The sequence below is a fragment of the Hyaena hyaena genome, unplaced genomic scaffold, assembly GCF_003009895.1.
Source record: "Hyaena hyaena isolate Hyena2069 unplaced genomic scaffold, ASM300989v1 scaffold_220, whole genome shotgun sequence".
NCBI classification, from domain to species: Eukaryota; Metazoa; Chordata; class Mammalia; order Carnivora; family Hyaenidae; genus Hyaena; species Hyaena hyaena.
Genome location: NW_024080852.1, coordinates 1,252,698 through 1,259,283, shown reverse-complemented (window position 1 = coordinate 1,259,283; position 6,586 = coordinate 1,252,698).

Sequence of the window (6,586 nt, the reverse complement as noted above, 5' to 3'; positions counted from 1 at the left end):
CTCCAGGCTCTGAGTTGTCAGCACAGAGCCCAATGCGGGGCTCGAACCCACGGACTGTGAGATCATGACCTGAGCCGGAGTTGGACGCTTAACCAACTGAGCCACCCAGGCACCCCAACACATAGTCATCTTTTAAGGTGGATCATTATAGTCCTTCCCTGGACATTCTACTGCTCTGTTTCATCTTTAGGAGTACCCAGAAGTAGATTTGGATTGCAGCTTTGTGGAAAGGTAAGAATAATAGTATAAACTTTGTCCTCTACGCAATTAATGATGATACAACACGATAGTGTCACGTTTGTTAACACATTTTGTTTCCTACCCATCCTAAAAAAAATTAGCTTGCTTAATTTTTAGAAAAGATATCACTGTAGTAAGAGGGGACTAATATTCATTTATTCTAAATAAGTCAACACAACTGAACAATCTAAAATAGAAATGGTTTTAGAGAAGTTCAACTGAAGTTTTCACTATTTTCATAAAGCCAACTTTTTGTTAATATGTGATATGTTAGTATGTATATATTGTATGTAAATTAGTAACTGGTTCTTCTTAATAGCTGTAATAATTAACATAATCCAAATTATTTGTTCAAACAAGTACTTGATTACTGGACATATGGCTCAAAGAGAGCTGTATTAAATCTTTATATTTTCTAGGCAAATTCTCCCTTATTTTCCCAAAGAGGTAAAATGTCAACTTCTGAATGATACACACATGAATAATTCTTAGTTGAATGACTACTTCTTTGTTTGAAGTTGCTAAGGCTTTCTGGATGCCTTTGAAGCTGACATTTGTAAGACTAAAACTGCCTTTAGGTATTTAATATGTATTCATTTAATTGGATTATTCTCACCTAATCTGGGAAATTAAAAGACAATTGGCTTCTGCCTGTCTTTTGTTTAAAACACAAAAACCAAACAAAAACTTTGACATGAGTAATCTCTACTCTGTTGAATTATTAAATTTTCTTTACTTTGGGTTTTGAAGAATTGGATACAGGTCTACTTATTTCTTCTTTCTTCAGATTTCCAGAATTCAACAGAGCTTATTCTTTAATTCTGATTGGCATCATTATCTTAGAAACAGCCATTTCTTATAAGAGATTGTGCAAACAACCATTACCAACATTTTTTGGACAGAATTACATTTGGACAAATCACATTTGAGGCATGTATGAATATGCAGTGTTTTTGTTTTTAAATAAAACCATGCACATGGATAGTGTCTTCAAGAGGCATCAAGGATTGTCCTTTATTGCCCTTTTCTGGATTGTCACATGCCTGGAGTTTAGCAGATTTATGCTGAATTATTTCCTTTGTGCCCTTGACCACACTGAATTTCCATCTATCACTTTTACCACTAACCCAGTTTATAAAGGCTGTTCTTTAAAATTTATTTTCACAATGAACTTTTCACTTATAGCTAACTATGATCTTTTTTTAACTTTCTTTTTAGTTTCGGAGAGAGAGAGAAAGAGGCAGCGTGAGCAGGGGAGGGTCAGAGAGAGAGGGAGGCAAAGAATCCAAAGCAGGCTCCAGGCTCTGAGCTAGCTGTCAGCACAGAGCCCGATGCGGGGCTCGAACCCACGAACCGTGAGATCATGACCTGGGCCGAAGTAGGACGTCCAACCAACTGAGCCACCCAAGTGCCCCCAGCTAACTATGATCTTGAGATTTTTATTGTGTACTGTTTGCTCTGCCATGGTCGTTTATAACGATTTCAATAATTTCAGTTACATGTTACTATATGGAAGGCTCACAGTTTGAGATGTATTTATTTTGTTTTCTGTCTCTTAAACAATTCTATATCCATGATTCAGAGCAAAGTGGATTTTGGTCCCATGGTGACTGATTTCTTTTTTAAGCTTTTGGGATAGAAGTGGTTTAAAAGTCTTTGAAAATCTAAAAGAAAATATACTCACTGGCTCCTCTTCCTTCACACATGTATTTATTCCCTTGAAATGAGCCCGATTCCCTCTGATCCCATTTGTGCATGTTCGTACATGGTTCTTCAAACCTCTACATAAATGTCTCTTCCTTCCATCACTAACAGTTCAGGGCCCTTAGAGCTGCAGTGGCTGTAAACATGACCCAGGAGCTGCGTGATTACAGCAACTCCGAGGCTGTTGTTTAATGTAATCTTCTCACTCTGAAATCAGGTGCGTAGAGGGGCCAAAGGTTACAAGCAAATGAGCTGAAGAGGAACAGATGCCAAAGTCAGTCATGATTCAAATGTACCGAGAACGTTCTCTGCACTTACAAGTTTTTGACCCCTTTCTTCCAACCCTCCCATTTTAAATGGCGTTTACGGAGTGGACATTTCTCCAGCCTGTTCCTTGGAAGAGGGTGGAGTGCGGCATTGGATCGTTCTGCCGAACTCCCAGGGAGCGTTGCAAAAAACGAGGCTACGATCACAAAGAAGACTCGGGGAATGCAGGTGAGTGGATGAGGGTGTTTATTCCTTCTGGGTGGCCCGCGAACAGAGAATGTAGGGAGGGAAGGAGCTGGCGTGGTGTGTGCTATAAACTTTTTCCAAGCTGGCAAAGGAGCTGGGAGGGAGTGACAACTGATTGCCGATGCTTTGTGGATGAGTCATGGGCCTGAGGGCAGAGCCCGCTGCCGGGAGGGGCAGCAAAGTCTGGCCCACAAAGTTCCCCAGGAGCACCAATGGGCAGATAAATATTTTCCTGGCAGCAGTTTACCCACGCCTCTCAGAGGGCAATTATCTCTGAACAATGCAGATGGAAATTCAGAAGTACAGTGGGAGCCGAGTCCGTTTATTGCACTGAGTGAGATGGGTGTTCTAAATGTGCTCCCAGACCGAGGGGGGGTCTCAGGGAACCAGGGAGAAAGTTCAAAGAAGCTTTCACCCTCAGAGAAGTAGAGAGTCCCGGGGAGAAGGAAGAAAACGCAGAAGGCAGAGAAAGGAGGGACCTTGGATGGGACTCATCTCACCACTTCCAGAGAGGTGTCTTATTGAGGTCAGCTCGCGGTGAGGATGAGGGGATCGTCCACTGTTGGAGTCCAGAGAACCCTAACGATCTTTGTGTCTGATGCCCTCACTTGTCACAGTGGAGTCTGGAGAGGGGACATGATTTGCCTACTGTCACACAGCCAGTTAGTTACAAGCTACGGATCTGAACGGCCCCAGCCTGACGTTCACCTCTGGGATTTCAGCAAGTGTCTGCTGAGTTTGTGCTCATTACAAAAGGTTGAAGGTGACTTGCCATGAAATGCAAGGATTGAGGAAACAGAATATGGGCGGGCAGATTATCTTTTGGGAAAGGGGTGGAGGTGGTGGTCAGATGTGTGGGATCCTTAGTAGCCAGATTTGGCCAGGCAACAGACTGGAACAAAGATAAGGTGTGGTTTTCGCAGCTGTTTATCATCCTAGCACAGGAGGGCCTTAAAGAACTAGAAGCTCCTGGGTGGCTCAGTCGGTTAAGTGTCCAGCTTCAGGTCTGGTCATGATCTCACGGTTCTTGGGTTCAAGCCCCGCGTCAGGCTTTGTACTGAGCGCTCAGAGCCTGGAACCGGCTTTGGATTCTTTCTCCCTCTCTCTGCCCCTCCCCTTCTCACACTCTCTCTCTCTCAAAAATAAATAAACATTAAAAAAATAAAAAACAAAACTAGAGGGTCTCCAGAGCACACGTGTGTGTGTGTGTGTGTGTGTGTGTGTGTGTGTGTGTGTGTAAACAGGTGGCTGTTTATTTTTAGGTCAGGCGAGGGCATGAGAGGATCTTTACTAGAACCTGGAATTTCTACAGAGAGACGGCTTTCTCCTTGAAATACAATAATACTGGCACTAGCAAAGGGGGAGGGAAAAGATGGAGTTTTCCAGTTGAACATCAAGAAAAATGGATGTATAAAATATATTTTAAAAACTTTTGACAGTAGTCCTTTGAATTGATACCAGGGACATTTCTTAGTTTACGAGGTATGAAAAACTACGTGGTTTCACCAGTCCAAATGAGTAACAGAAAAGTCCACCCTAAACGAATAATGCATCAGAAGGTGAAGTAAGCAAGTGGACAAATCGGAATGCCGGGAAACATTAGATGCTTGTTACTGCTGGAAGTTCTAAGGGAGTCTTACAGATTGCACGTCTGGCAGTCCATATGGGGATATGGACCGGGGAAAGGGAGCCACGCCGGAGAGAAGGACACACTGGGTAGAATTCGATGGGAGGGATGACATAAGCCACAATCGGGGCGAAAGTGCACCAGAAAGGACTGTGGAATCTCTGTGGGTGGGAATTCCATTCTCAGATAATAAAACAGTTGGCAGAGGAATGTACTTGTGGCAACTTGACTGAGAGACAAATAAAATGTGAAGAGTACAAATGAACACGCAGAGGCTGCAATCCCGAGGCAGGAATCAGCTTCTCTGGACTTCTGTATCTTGTCAGTTGTACTCCTAGATGCCTGGGCTCTAAAAGCCGGAGTCTATTTGACATTCTCTGCTCCCTGCCCACACAGTCCAATTCCACTGATGCATTCATCGCATCGCACCATTCCCCTCAGGCTCCCCTACCACTGCTTTAGTCTCAACACCGAATTCCTAGACACTGGAATGACTTTCTTCTCCCAAACGTATGACCCGTATTTCTGGAGGAATGTGCTATATTAAATTTGACTGTATCTACCAGGCAACAAGGCTTGTCAGAGCCAGGGACAACCTGGCCATCTAGCCTCCATGGTGCCCCTCACTCATACTGCGTCTTCTGCACCCTTCTCTTCCCTCTCCGCCTACTCTGTCCATGCATTCCAGCACGCTTTCCATTTTGGGAAGATGAGGCTCGGTTCCCTTTCCCTGTTTCTTCTCTCCACTCTCACGTCAGTGTCTCTGTTGTAAATAAAACTAAACACTGCTGAGTCTTTAAGTCATTTAAATGCAGATGAGGATCTATAGAAAGATTTGATTCTAAGCCTAATCCAGGTTACACCCATTGTTTGATTATGCTCACCACACCTTCTGACCTTCTTTATTCTCTCCCACTTCTGGAATGATCAAAATACATTGCTTCTTGAAGTTGGTGCCTCCTGACATAGGTCTATATCCTGTCAAAATGTATTTCTTTTGCAACTTTGGGCAAATATTTAAACCTCACTAGGACTCTGCTTTTCACCTGTCAAATGAATAATACCTTCCAGGATTGTTTGGAAATGAGATCCCCTATTAGAGAGCTAGGTAAACAATAAGTGCTAAATAAATGGTTACCGTCATCATTAGTATTTTGTCTGGGGACCAGTTTCTGGGCAAAGTAAGGAAGCTCTTTCAGTTCCTCATGGATCTTGTAAAGTGTACAAACACACACAGTTACCTACCTATAGCCTTTTACCTATTAAGGCTCTTTAAATGGGTATTTCATTCAGGAAGCAAGACTCTTTTATTTGCGTTAGGTGAAGTGGAAAATGAATACTTAAGACTTCTCTCTAGATTTGGTTAAGGTATTCTCAGAAAATCATTTAAACCTTAGTGTTCTCCTCTGTAAATTGGGGTCATTATATATAACATGCATAATTATTTGTTCCATCTCCTTTCCAGAGCTACTGACCCAATTGGGCTTTTTAAAAAATTTTTTAAAAAATATTTATTTATTTTTCTTTTTTTTTAATGTTTTTATTTATTTCTAGGAGAGAGAGAGAGAGAGAGACAGCATGAGCAGGGGAGTCACAGAGAGAGAGGGAGTCACAGACTGAAACAGGCTCCAGGCTCTGAGCTGGCAGTCAGCACAGAGCCCGACGCGGGGCCCGAACCCACGAACCGCGAGATCATGACCCAAGCGAAAGTCGGACGCTTAACCGACCAAGCCACCCAGGCGCCCCAATATTTATTTATTTTTGAGAGACAGAGGGAGACAGAGCATGAGCAGAGGAGGGATAGAGAGAGGGGGAAACATAGAATCGGAAGCAGGCTCCCGGCTCTGAGCTGTCAGCACAGAGCCTGACGTGGGGCTTGAACCCACAAACTGTGAGATCATGACCTGAGCTGAAGTCAGAAGCTTAACTGACTGAGCCACCCAGGCACGCCCCCCCCCCGCCCCCAACTGGGCTTTTGATCTTTGCCCATTCAACACTTCTTGCAGATCTCTCCACCCCTACTCTTAAGCCAGTCCTTATCTATCTCCATGCCAGTTTTTCTTCTGGCCCATTTTCCTGTCCTTCATTGGTGTTTCCATGAGTCCACCCTAAGACCACTTTTATCCATGCCACGTGCTCTGCAATTTTGTATGGTCCCTTGACCTCAACTAGCGTTTTCTATGCTGAAGAGGCTGGTGGTTGCTACAGGTCCCTTAGTTCTTGTCTCTCTCAGAGTCTAATTCCGTAGTTTCCTCCCCAGACACATCCACCCAGATAACCACAGGCAATTCCGCCTCAACATACACGAACACAATGGTTTCCTTTCTCAGTCGGCAAAATTTCTTAGTTACAAGGTCTCTGTCCCCTTCCTTTCCTCTTTGCTTCCTTCCCACAGGTCATCCATCACATCAACACTTATGCCAGCTCTTCAGTATCTCTCCGATCAGCCCCTCTTCTGCCTTCACACCACCGACTCTCAGCTCTCGTTGTCTCTCACTTGGA